This window comes from Corvus cornix, chromosome 13, assembly GCF_000738735.6.
Source record: "Corvus cornix cornix isolate S_Up_H32 chromosome 13, ASM73873v5, whole genome shotgun sequence".
Classification (NCBI taxonomy): domain Eukaryota; kingdom Metazoa; phylum Chordata; class Aves; order Passeriformes; family Corvidae; genus Corvus; species Corvus cornix.
In genome coordinates this window covers 8,833,212-8,847,054 of record NC_046343.1, presented here as the reverse complement: position 1 = coordinate 8,847,054, position 13,843 = coordinate 8,833,212, and the positions used below count along the sequence as shown (strand labels likewise).

General features: G+C 38.6%; 1 protein-coding gene across 2 annotated transcripts in view; it reads left to right on the top strand.

Moving 5' to 3' along the window:
* SPOCK1 (SPARC (osteonectin), cwcv and kazal like domains proteoglycan 1) overlaps positions 1-13,843 on the top strand; it is a 279,195-nt gene that overhangs the window by 89,869 nt on the left and 175,483 nt on the right. The gene's annotated exons all lie outside the window — the stretch shown is intronic.

Here is a 13,843-nt window from a genome sequence, read left to right as displayed (position 1 = left end):
ATCTCAGTTTTTTTTTCACCACGTTTTTTAATCCCCATCCATTCCACTTTACATTCAGTGATGAAAAGTGTGCTCAGAGACATTCTCTGTAACCATGAATCTTGGTTTAACATGCAATTTAAAACAGGAATCTTCGCATTCATTTTCTTTCATGTTAAAGGCTTTGCTAAATTAATGTCACAAATGTAACTACTGCATTTCCTAACACTCAAGGGGCCAATTCTTTGAAACCAGCTGTAATGTAAGAATTTCAGGGCTGATTTTAAAGAGGAAATGGTGTTGTGTATATGCTGCTGTTTCAGATGCAGGCTCTGTAAATGACATTTTGTACTTTGTCTTGGTGAGTTTTTAAGTTATGGCGGTACTTCAAATATTTCCAAGCCAGCCACCACAGGATAGGAAAAAAACCAATAAAAAACATTCTAATGGTGTCCAGGACTGGACTGGAAACAATAGCCATACCAGGAAAAAAAAATTCGAAATTACTGAAGTGTTTAGGAAGAAAATACTTATTGGAAGCCTCTGAAGGTGCTTTTGAAAATTCCACTTTACATCTATTTCTGTATTTCACTGTCAGACATGTTCCTTGTATATTCTGTACCTTGCAGGAATATCATTGGGGGCTTATACAGGTTAGAGCTTAAGAGTGGAGATTCTCTGTCTTTAGGGAAATGGAACTTCAGTGTCAAAGGAAAGGCAAAGTTGATGCTTTTGTCAAGACACACATCTTCAGAGGTTTTCAAAGGCATTTGAGGGATTTAGGATTACAAATCCTATTGACTTCAAATGGAACTTATGCTCCTACCACTTTCAGAGGCCTTGTGACCCTCTGTCTTCCCAAGAGGAAAAACAAAGAGGTAAATCCTTGCAAAGTATTGCAGACAGATTTGAACTGACATGCTTTGAAACTGTCCTGTTTATTGTGTTACTGAGATGTCTGACTCTGGGCAAAACCAGGAATGGTTGTAGAGAATCTAAAGTCACACATGGATACCTTGAAGGGATATGTTGGATGTCTGTTGAAGATTTCTGTCTCTTTGTAAAGAAAGGATCATTTCTTTTTCGGTGTAGAGCTTCCTGACGTTATGGATGTCTCTGGTCAGGAGGCAGAATGCAGGCTGAGGGATGCAGTCTGAGCAGGGTGCTCTGCCTTGCACAAAAATCCGTGCACTGCTTTTTTTCTTGCTTAAATCTTACAAATGGATTTATTAGGCCAATAGATCCTTGGTTTTGACAGAGGTCACTGCTCTTGGCTGTGGCAAAATTCACCCTGACTAGAACATTAAAGATAGTCACTCAAACATTTCTAAAGAGATTTATTGCACAAAAAAATATTTGTTTGAAAACTGTTGATTAGTTTAGTTACATATACACAGAACATGTGAGTCTTTAGTCATTGATCCCTATGTTGTCACCTAAAAAATGAAGAGAAATCATATGTTTCTGCTTTGGGGCCCATGAGTCAGATGCTGAAAAAGAGTAATCCTCAGTTTACATACGCATATTAGGTATATATATGTGTGTAAATGTATACATGATATATTTATGTGTATATAGAGAGAGTGGCATTAAAATAGAAAATAGAGATTAAGGAAGGAAGGGAAGCTTTCTCTTTCCCAGATGTTTGCCACCAGAGGTTTAATTTCTGTAGTTTTCCACAGAGAGGAAAAAGAATAGTCAGAAGATTTTGTCCCAAATCTTTTATGCAGCACAAGCTGCAAGACAATTGTTTAATCTGTTTTTACTTTTCCATTCTTCCTGCCCTGATATTTTTTCCATGTTGTTCCATTTGTCTTTGGGGTGTTTAAATGCCCCCTATGCTCTTGTATGGTTTTGAAGATAGATAGAAAAGCTTTCATTTTATATTCTTTGGGATTTTGATATCCAGAGAGCCTGTGCAGATCCTGTGGTGAGGAGCCCTAGCTTGCTTCTCTGACTTCAGCAGCAGCTCTGTGTTCTCACCACACAATTGTTATTTTGAGAGATATCCCAAAGGCAGCTTTTAACCTCACAAGACCAAGGCTATTCGTAGTTACTGAAGAGAAAAAAACTTCTCCAGTGGGTGAATGAAAGCAGATTTTGGGTTTTATTAATAATCTGAATCTGGTGTCACCAAGCCTAAAGCTCTTTTGTGCAAAAACACCAACTTTTTGGGACAGGTTTACAAGGTTTTAATATTAAAAATCTACTTCTCAAGTCTAAATCTAAAATCCTGCTAAAATACTCTAATTGTGAAGTCTTCATGTGGAGCCAGACTACAGAACCAGTCCGAAAGAGCTGGGAGGGCAGGGTTAGAAGTAACTGAAGGCAGGAAGGGATCTCACAAAGGCAGCTGGAGAATTCCGTATGTTTAACAGATTTAGAAACCAACAGTAATCAGAGGTTTTGAAAATCAGCAGAGTTTTGCTTCCAGGCTTGTACTTCATTTGCATCTTTTGAAGAAGTCTGCTGCATGCGACCAACTGTATTCTTTTCTAACAAAAAGCTGGCTTTATTCAGCAGGATGAATTATTTAATTGTGCGCTGAAAAACAATAGCAGTGTAATCAAGCTGTCTGCTTTCTGCTTGCAGTGTGGAGAGAAATACCTGAGTGTTTGTCTCAAGAAATACCTTGTTTTGTAAAAAAGCATTCATGGCTTTCACTGAAACCACCTCTAGGGAGTGACACGAGGTATCTTTGGATAACAGGCCTGTTCAAGGGAAGTCAACTTGAATGGTTCTACTACAGCACAGAGGGCACTTGAGTGATCAGAGCTTATTTTTAGCTGAGCTCCCAGCCCAACTTTCTATTTGTCTTTAACCCAGGAGAAGCCAATACAAAGGTGAGCCTCTTACTGACAAAGCCAAGCTAATGAGGCACTTGGACTGCAGAAGGCAGCAGAGTTTGTAGCCTGGAAATGATTGCTGGTCATTAGTATTGAACTCGATTCTGTCACAGTTACAGAAGCAAGAAAGCAAAAGAGTAGAAGGGGCAGGTTATTCAGGATTTTGAAATATGAATCAAAGGTTTGGGGTTTTTTCCTGACAAGGTCATTTGAGAGTTCTTAAGGAGCTTGACAGCTAACTTGGCATACTTTCCTAGTCTTCTTCATCCACTTTGGAGAAAGAAAAGAGGGAATCAGGGAAAACTTTAGCATAACTCAAGTGAGAGATTTTGATATGTGTCTCATATTCAGCACCTATTCAGACTTGCCAGAAAATGAATTCATTAAGACTTTATGGATTATGTTAATTGAAAACTGTTAAATTAAAAAAATAAGTTAATGAAAACTTCTGCTAGAAGCCACCCCTAAAATTGCTGGAAGCAGTTTGGAATGGTGTCCAGTTTGCCATATGACTTTTTCAAAGCATCCTCACCCAGAACATAGGAACTGTGGAAGTATTGGGGTGCACTTTGTATTGCAGATGCATAAGCTCTGAATCAAAACATGTTTAAAACATTGAGTTGCCATTATTATTAACAACATGGCTGTAGAAGGATGCAATAAGAGCGGGGAAAATTTTATCCTGTGGTAGTGCTGAGTTTTTTCCCAAATATGTGCTTAAAACCATCCACTGAACTATGGAATTTTCTGTTCAAGGAGGTGCAAGTTTCCCCCTTTCCATTTGGATTATGACACTGTCAGATGATTGCAGTGGATGGAGCTGGCCTGAGTCCTCTTCCTCAGCCCTGCCTTCAGCACTGAGGCACAAGGACTGGCTGGAAACACGGTACAGTTTTACCCATTGCTGGTAGTAGCAATCCCAAATGTTCCAAAACTCCAGGGAAAAAAGCTCCTGATTAGAAATAGTCTGACCTTTCTCCCTTGTCTTCCAGCCTTTGTCTTTCTTTTCACTGTCTATTCCCAATGCTCTTCCCCAATAACTGAGGAATCTGGACAGGGATATTCCTTCTCAGGGCTTTCATTGTCTGCCCTGGGAGAGGAGGGAATACAAAAAATTTTAAAAATTCAAACTCCCTATTCCACTGTATTGTGTGAAAATCTTTATCTGCCTGAATTGGACCTATCACAGAATGACTCTAATGTCAGACACACTCATTTAGACTTGACTATCATTATTAATTACAGACGTACTCTCATTTCAAAGAAGTCCCTTTGAGCACTAATGAGAGGCTGAACTAGCAAAATACCCTCGCTTTTGAAGAGGAAGCACTGCTTTTGAGTGGATTGAGGCCTCCAGCATAGCACAGCCTATGACTTTCACAGCTCTGCAGCCCTGTGAAGTGAATTTGCCAAATTTAGAGCATTACATTTCAAGATGAATGTGTTGGTATCAATGCTTGCTCTGCTTGTGCATTGAATTCTACCTGTGTCTTTCCAGTGTTTAAATCACAGATCTAGACTCTGGAAATGGGCTTCTGCAGCTGTGCAGAAGAAAAAAGTTTGCCTAAAATTCATAAGCCTTCCAAAACAAAAGGACTGAAAATAGGAAGCTGGTGATGCAGGATGAAAATCATAGAACCTGCAATTATTTTCGAACATGTAATTTTCTGTTAGCCCAGTTAAGATGTTCTTTCAGAAAAGCCTGAATAAATTCCTTGCAAAGAGATGTTTAGTACTGTACACATCTCTAGCCACAAATATATGTTAGTTTTATAATAAATGTTTTCTATTACAGTGCCTCAGATGGCAGATTTCAATTGAATAACTTATTTTGCAATTTATTTTTTGACTGTGCTTGAATTAGTTTTAGAGGCTTATTCATAGTGCAAGTGCACATGAATTATGTTTGTAAATCTTCAGTAAATCAGTCCAATTTTAGAACATGTTAACTGAATCAACCAAAAACAATAGCTGAGATGAAGCACATGAAATATACTGTCTCCCATCAAATGCATTTTGAGCACATATGGCTGCTTATCTCCAAGCAGATGCACGTGGTTCTTTTTGCATGCTAGAAGTATAATATTAAATTCCTTATAAGCTTGTAAGCAACCAATTTTGTCATTAAATATGGCACAAGAAGTGACAGAGCTGGGGTCCTTGTGTGTGATTGCATTATGGCTGATGTGCTTTGAACAGAGACAGTGATCAATAGGCTGCTTGGCTGGAATTTTATTAGCGCTTGGGGAGCACTTGTTAGTTTTGTCAATAATGGTGCTGGCTTGCTTTTAATATCTCTTACTTCATTGACTGTGAAGCAGACATGATTTTCAGAGGGAAATTTATGCCCTCCCCATGCTCATCCAGCTTTCATCGAAATAAGTGCATTTTTGGGGAATAACACAGAACCCAACCCTGCTCTCTTTGGCATCACTTAAGGAGCAGAGATCTCCTTCCCTTTGCTTCAGTTCAGTATATAGGAATTCATTTCTGGTAAGCTACCTAGACCTTTAAAAATGAAGTGTGTGTGTAAAATACATGCCTGCAAAGCTTCCTTCCTTATTTGCTGCAAGAGAAACCCCAGTGTATTATCCAAACTAGCTTTGGCTTGTATTCTGATATAAGAAGGCCAAACCAATGAGGGGCAAAGTCTCCAGATTTGAAATATTTTTTGACTTAAATATTGGATGGTATAGCATCTGCATGCCAGAGTGACCCTTAATTGACTATCCAGTCAGAAGAGTAGTTTGAACAGTATTTAAACATGTTTATATGCTTGCCACTTAATGGGCGATTACTGTCATTTGGTTCTAGCTGAAAAACAGGAACTCCTGTGGAGAATAAAAGAAGGCAGAGGGGCAATGTCCATAATAATGCATAAGGAAGAAAAAACCATCAAAATAAAGACAAGTTGTTTCAAATATACATTACAGTAAACTAAGAATTAGAGGAAGAAAAATAGGGATAATTGGCATTTGCTCAATGTAGAAAGCACAAACATGAATTATCCAAAGGCATGAGCTTGGCTGATGACAAGGCTCTTAATGACTGCAGTGACAAGAGGTTGCCTACAGAAAGTACAGCTAAGTGGAACTCTTAAGGGTGCACAAGTGGTAGCTCCAACCCAGAAAACCAAGTATAAAAAAAGGTATTTGGGCAACAATTTAGAAATAACAATTTTTTCAAGTGTATTAGAAGAAAAAAAAAAAAAATCAAGAAAAATGATGGCTCAGTGGAGAGAGATGCTCATGTAAAGGCCCTACAGAGAAGGCCAGAGCTTTGGCACCTGGCTTTGCTTTGGCTCTCACATAAAAGGGCTGCTAAGACCAGATGGCAACTGTAGTTCGTATCTTTAGCTGGAGTGTAAGATTCTGGATGAGGGAAAGGATAGGCTTGGGTAAATTAGATATCTGCAAATCAGCTGGAATGGTTTAAGGGAATTGGCTGAAAAAATTTTAGAGATACTAAAAGTTATCCTTGAAAAGTTATGAAATTGTGCAAGATTGGGAAAAGACAAGCAACATGGTATTTTGTAACATTAAGGAAAGGAAGAAAATGGGAAAATTTATCCTGTGAGTTAGACCTAAAAGCCCGGGAAAAAAATCTCCCATACTAGGATAAATATTGAAGCAAATATTTGTTAGCATCAAGAAGATGAGGGGGTGAATAAAGCTGGTATGGATGTCAAACTAAACTCAGTTTCTTCTGTGGCATTTACAGGCCTTGAGTCTCAGGGATAAACTTGCAGCATCACATATCTTGACTTTAATAAGATTTTGACTTGGTTTCCATTACTGCCTTATAAGCAAGTTAAAGAAGTGTTGTCTAAAATAAATAATTATGAGGTGGATACAAAATGAGCTGGAAAACTACATTCTGGTAGTAGCTGTCAGTAGTTCAGTGGCAGGCTGAGAGGATAAATTGTGTAGTGGTCTCTGTGATCTGTTTTGGGTGCAGCATTATTTATCACTTTTTGACATTTACCAGTCTTTACCATTTCAATTAAATTATAGATGTTGAAATTCAGCTGCTTGTTAAATGTAGCACAGAAATAAAATTCTCAGCTGCATTAAGAAATTTAAGAAATGGTCTGAAAACAAAGGCTAAATTTAGTCTGGGCAGATGCAAAGTTCTTAGGTAAGAACAATCATCTGCACAAAACAGGATGAAAACCAATCAGTAATAAATTTGGAGCAAAGGGCTAGGGGATTATAATGGATTACAAATAGAACATGAGTCAACACTGTCATTCTGCTGCAAGAAAAAGGCAAATGTTGCACTGGCATGTGTAAATGTGAGTAATCCTTCAGCTCTAAGCAGTGCCAGTAAGACCTTGGCTGGAATACATTGTCCAGATTTGAGTACCAGGCTTCTTGGGTACTATGAATCAACTGGAAAGTACCCAGAGAAAAGTAACAGGGATGATCGGAGTTGCAGAAAATATCCTCTGCAAAGAAAGACTGAAGGAGGAAACCAACAAAACAGCAACAACAAACCAAAACAACCCACAACAAACCAAAACAATGCACAAATCCCATTTTCAAATACCTACAATCAACTGCAAAGTGGAGGACTGGTCTATGTCCATTGTGGATACAACAAGGAGGAATAATTTTACATTGGAGCGGAGATCAATTTTATTCTTTGTAGGGGCAGCAATATTTAAGCATTGGGAGAGATATTTTACAGAGGATGTTGAGACTCTGTTGGAAGGTGTTCTGAAACAGTTAGACAAATGGAGAAAATGACCCATGGGTAGCTAGCCATGGAGAGGGGGAATTGAACCAGAATCCCTCCCAGAATTGCCATTCTAGCATTGTGATTCTGTGAGTGTATTTTGATTAATGAAAACCAGCTAATTCCATTGAAAGCACGGAAGGAATGCTGAAGGAAGTATTTCTTAAAGTAAATTTCCAGTCAAAGCAAAGAATGGAAAATAAATGAACCAGTATCCTTGGCAGATGTTTTGGCACCACCTGAAAAAATACAGGTTTTTATTTGAAGGGAAGTTCAGAAACTGCAAGATAGGCACTAACCGTGGTTGTCATGGGCTTGCAAAGCTCTGTGAATGTAAAGAGGGAGTGGCAAAAGGAAGCCCGTTTTCTCTGACTGCTTCTCCCTCTCTCACTTGCTTTCTCATAGAGTCAGGAGGACTTCTTAGGGATGTAGTATTGGTGTCAGTAGTTTTTTGTTGTTTTTTTTCTCCAGACAGGTATAAAGGTTGTGATCTAACCCTAAGGTTAAAGATTTAGGTGAAAATCAGTTACCTGTTCTTTTTCAAGTCATTAGCTAAGATGTGACGATGCAAGTGTATTTAGGAATTAAATCTCCCTTTGCTGTAAACCTAAGTGTCCAGATCATCAAAACACTAAGTGAATCACAGCTATTTTACCTCCTCTTCTCATTGCTTCAAATTAAACATACTTGCATGAAATAATATTATTTCTTCTCTGAGCTGATTGTTTGCATTCTAGCTTTGCAGCCTTGGTCATTTGGAAACTTACTTTAAACTCCAGCTGCTGATGCTAAGCAGTCCATGTCAAGATGAATAAAAATAAAAGAAGTTTTCAAATATATTCTGGTGCTGTTCTGCACTAAAAAGTTTGCTAAGCATATTATGTTGAAAGTTAGTTTGACAAGTGTTGTTTAGTCATTTAATCTCATTCTGTCTTTTCTCTCTGTGTCGTCTGGTTGCAATATATCCACGCACTTCACCATCGACACCTGTTTGTGTTTAGCATTTATTGCTCAGCAGCTCTGAAGAGGTTGTCAAATTTACATACATTTCTTTGAAGTGCAGGGACAGGAAAGCCATATCTGAAGACTGAAATTTTACTTCTACTGTCCTTCTTGCAAGGTCTGTTTGAGGGTTTATCCTGTTTTACCCAGGGAAGATCAGTAGCAGCATTGTTTTCTTATGGATGTGCATCCTTGCAATGCCTCTTCTGCTGTAGGAGAAGGATGCAGACAGATGAAGTGCTGACACAAAATCTGGAAGTATTAGGTTCACTTTAACCACAGGGCAAGGCAGTAGAATAAAATCTGCAATATAAGTGGGTCCTGCTCCTGGGATAGCTTTAATTTATAAGATGAGCAATTGAATCAGTCTCTCACTTCTCATGTTATCTGTAACAAGTAAACAGAACTCTCTGATAACCAGATGTACAGTAGAGCAATCCTAGGGATCACTACACGTTACAGCAACCTTTAATGCAATGTAAGTAAGTATTATTGTAATTATTTTTGTGTGATCTGTGTGTTCATGGAGTTTATCCTTTATTTAACTACTGGGGGTTAAAATTCATTGGAAGATGCATGTGTTCTCTAAGAGCAAATATATCTTTGCTGGGAAGGCTCCGGCATCGAGGCTTGTTTCTCTGTTCAGCGGGGCCTTTGGAATGACCTTTCATATTTAAAACCAGTGAAAGGTTGCTGACATAACCAGAGGTCTGCAAAATGGAAAGGGAAGAACCTCTGCATTTCATAGGGTTAAATACAGGCATCTAACAAAAAATGTCTGGTTCCCTCTCAGTGGACCATAAAGCTGCCTAAGGAGTCAGTGTTAGCTAAAAGAAATCCAGTAGCCATGATTTGTTAATCCTGTTCTGAACTCTAGCATGTGGTTATAGTTAATTCAGTCTAACCCAAGGGATTTATTTATCCTCAAAATCCAGATTATGTTTAGCTATCCCAAAGAAGATAAAAGTAAAACCATGAAAAGCCATGTTCAAGTAGACTAATGAAAATCACAAGTCTATTTGAAAAATACCAGGAGGATGTTAATGTGAATGATATATCCAAGTATCAGAAACATAAATATATTGGTCTTGATAGTTTAGAGGTAAAGACCACGAGATATTATTTTTTCATCTTTAGATACTTCATCAAGAGAACTCCTAAATAAGACGTTGCTATGTGCTGGCTGTAGGCTGTACTTACTTGTTCCCCCTCCTAATTGTCTGACATGGCTCCTGGCTTCATCATTATTCTGTTGCAAGAAATGTGACTTGATATTTAGGGAAACATTATTCATTTTCTTTATGTTTTTACTTCTAAGCTGCTTTTTCATAAAGTGGCACTTCTAGTGTATTTTCCTACACAGGGCTGAGGCAATAACATTTTCCCAATGCCTATAAATAAATGAAGTATACTGTGGCTTGAAAGAGAAATTGCTATCAGCTGGTGTTCCACTACCTACAAAACATTTTATCTTCTTTCAGTTTCTATTACTTTGCTCTCCCTTGATTTTGTAGAGGAAGTTGTGTTCCCTGTTAGTGTCCTGTGGTGCATTTGTGAGCAGTGGGCTTGATGTATGGAACTATTGCAGGCACCCAGTGTGGAGAGCTCTGCTTTGGAAATTGCATTGAAGATGAACTTTCTGGCAGATGGAGATGTTGATATGATTTGGAAATAGGCCTGTTTGTATCAGTCAGTCAGGTACTTCAAATTTTAAGACAGAAAAAAAAAAATAAGGCTGGAGATGAAAGAGGCGAGAGGCCACCTGTCTAGAGGAAGCAGAGAGCTTGATCCCGGAAGGAGGAATGCACTCCAGAGCTATATATATGGTTGTCATAATAATGCAACAAGTTAACTTCTCTTCACAGGCTGCAGTTTTAAAGAAAGGACACAGTTGCCTAACTTCTCTCATCTGCACAGTTACCCAAAAGCCAGGTGCCCAGGCAGAGGTGGTTGTCCATTTTGTCTGTGGTTCAGATTAGGAAGCCGCTTTGAGGTCTAGTGAAGCCTCATTAACCTTCAGTGGGCAATCAAAGTTAGATGGGACCAGGTGGAAGCAAGATGCACGTGGGGCCTCTTCTAGACATGGGGATCTCAGCTGAGACACAGCTCATGTTAGTTATACACAAGATATTTGGAAATTGCTTAATCCACGTTTTCTGAAACATTAAAGAACAAAAAATTCTGCCAGGCTTTCAAATGAAGGCAAGAATTTGGAGGAAATGTGTGACAGTAAATAACCATGACAGGTGTCGTTTAACCAGAAGGGTTCTCCTGGAGCACACCCCTCAGCTGTTGTGTCATCTCTGTGTAGGCCAGATATTGGAAAATTACCCAGATAGTCAGTGGCAAAAAGAGTGTGTGGCTTCAGGAAAAGGCTTCAGGAGCTGGAAACTTGTGGTAGTGTCCCTTTTACTGTTTTCCTTGGAGCTGGGAAAGGATGAGGAATAAAGAGAAAGCTGAGAGAAGCAAAAATAAAGTATGCAGTAGATGATGTTGAATGCTTTGAAGAAGAATCAGGTAGATTTATAATGGATTTTTTGTGTGGCAGTCCCCTGGCATAGCTGATTTTTGCCTGCCTGTTAGTATGCTGGGTTTTTCGTCAATCTAGTTGAAAGAAAAGTCTTTTGCTTGCTTTTCTGAAATAGCAGGAATTCTATGATCTCTGCACAGGTTTTAAATTATTTTTATTTTTTTAAATTAAAATATTGAATCCAGACCCTTGAGACCCTAGGACAATGAAGTTTTTATCTCACTTCTAGTTAGTATTCAGTGAAAGGGGGGATGGGGTTTCAGGAGGTTGCTGGAGCAAGGTAGTACAAGATGGAAATAGAGCTTTTTGTGTGGTGGAGAAGCCAAGGAGGGAAAAATGAAAGGTATATCTGGAGCAAAGGTGTTTCTTGTAAACAATTTTATTAGTTTTAGGGATGTCTATCTTAAACTCTATTTCAGTATCTCCCTCCATGTGTTTGTCCAGTACATAGGCACAACGAAAGGTTTCAAAAGGAAATTATTAAAACTTAAAGTCTGAAATATTCACAAGCTTGTTTTTTTTAAGGCACTAAATAATTATAAGAGGCCATTCTTATATGTAGGCAATTTCCTCAATGATAAGAACACTTAGTTTGAGAAATTAATTTTTGGTATGCTGACTAAATAAAAAAAGTTCATTAAAATCTTCGTATGGTCTGTAGTAGGGAGCTAATTACAATATTTTTTCTTATATTTCAATTATGGTAGATGTGAATTAACAAGTGTTTTATTAAAACTTAGTAGCATTTATTTTCCACCGAGTGGTGTGAATTTAAGTGGCATCTCTGACACATAAAGAGCCTAGGGTTGGTTTTGTGTGGTGAATGGATTTTATTTTAATGAATTGTAGTATAATTTTCCTGTCTTAGCAATTAAAGTTGGGCATTAAATCTAAATTCATTAATTCCTTTGCATCCTTTTTTTCTTTGTGAGAGGATGTACTAAAAATTCCTTTAAGCTTATAAAACTGGACAACGTGTATGACAAATAGATTTAAACCGGATTACTGAGGTGTAGAACACAGAGGCAGAATTACATCAGTGTCAAGTTCTGCCCTCAGTTACGTGCAGGCTCCTTGGTGAAGTTACAGTGATTTAAATTTGGCTGAGACTTGCATGGAAAATGGATGTTCATTGGGTATTTCTCTTTTTCAGTCATTCTGATATAAACATGGCTACTGGGCATTTGTATCATGTGCATTTTCCTGTCCATGTAAGCTTCATTACATGATGGCAATAATTGAGCAAATTTGATCCAAATTAGCTGCTTCTTAAGCTTTGATAAATTTCTTAGCCTGTGGATTTAGCCCATTTCTCCTCTGGCAGATAAAAGTACGAAGGTGCAAAAGCGGTGTTGATAATGTTGGTAGAATTATCTAACACTTTGGGGGGATTAGGAAGCCACCTTCTCATCTCTTGCCTTTCCTTCACACGCTAGTCACAGCAGTGCTCAGATCCCTTCATCAGTTCTGCTGAGGGTGTTTGTGAGGGGTGACCAGCGCCTGCCTCTCTTGTGTGGGCAGGTTTGTTTTAGTAGAACTGGACTAAACTGTCCAAAGATGGTGTCTGAGGTGTCTGACCTCATTCTTCAAATGCTTATAAGGTAATGGATTTGGAAAAATTTTCCAATAAAGCAGATGAAGCAGAAGGATTGTGTGTCCCCCATTTTATAATTTTGCTATTCAGTGCTGTTTTCTAGGGCACATTTTCGTAGCAGAGACTGAAAAAGTGTCAGTAGTCCAAACATGAAAAAATGAGCATGTGACCAGATCTGTTCCACAGTTTCCTAGAAAATATGCCATAAAGAAGGAAACTGCAGATCCAGAGGGGAGTGATGAGCTCAGCATGATCCTGAAGTCTGACAGTTCTGTTCTTCTAAACGCTGTCTGATGCTGTTATGTGCTGAGTCCTTCTACTGAAGCAATTTCACACCTCATCTGCTAGAGATGAAAATGGCAGGGAACAAACTATAAATCCAGCTAAAACTTAGTTTAGTAGATATATCATCCTATCAGAATCTTTTCATATAAATAATTAGTTCATCACTTCCTCGATCCACTAAACTTGCAAAGCTTTGGAAATGACATGGTGTGTCATTATCTCAAGAAACTCTCAAGGAATTAAGCAATCCACCTCTTCCCCCAAGGCAGCATCAACCCTATCTGCATCACTCCTGACATTTCCTCACTGTCCACAGTCTCCCCAGCAATTTATGCTGGTACTCTTAACCAGTGGAAATTTGTCACCTGAACTTTCCTTTTTGCAGTTCAGACCTTTGAATTGAAAACTTTCATGTTGTGTGCCATTGACGTGACAAACAACTGGGTGTCACCTTAAATTCAGTAGCTTTTTCTTTATATGAAGACTTGTTATGTTTCCTTTCAGTGCTATCTTCTTAACCACAGATCCGTGAGTTCTTCCTCACAGAATATTTACTGGCCTTATTAGCCTCTATCAAATGGATCAGAATGAGGTATTTCAAAACCAGGAGAGCAGATACCAAGAAACCAAGTGTTTGGGAACTAGAAGGCCATCTTCTGTGGCTGATGGTACACAGTTGTACATCTGTCCTGGTTCCAGCTGGGATAGAATTAAATTTCTTCCTGGTAGGTGGTTTATTGCCATGGATGAGAATAATGTCAATAATGCACTGATATTGTAGCTGCTGCTGAGCAGTGCTTACTGCAAGTCAAGGACCTTTCAGCTTCTCACCCCACCAGCAGGGAGGGTGGGGGACACAAGAAGCTGGGA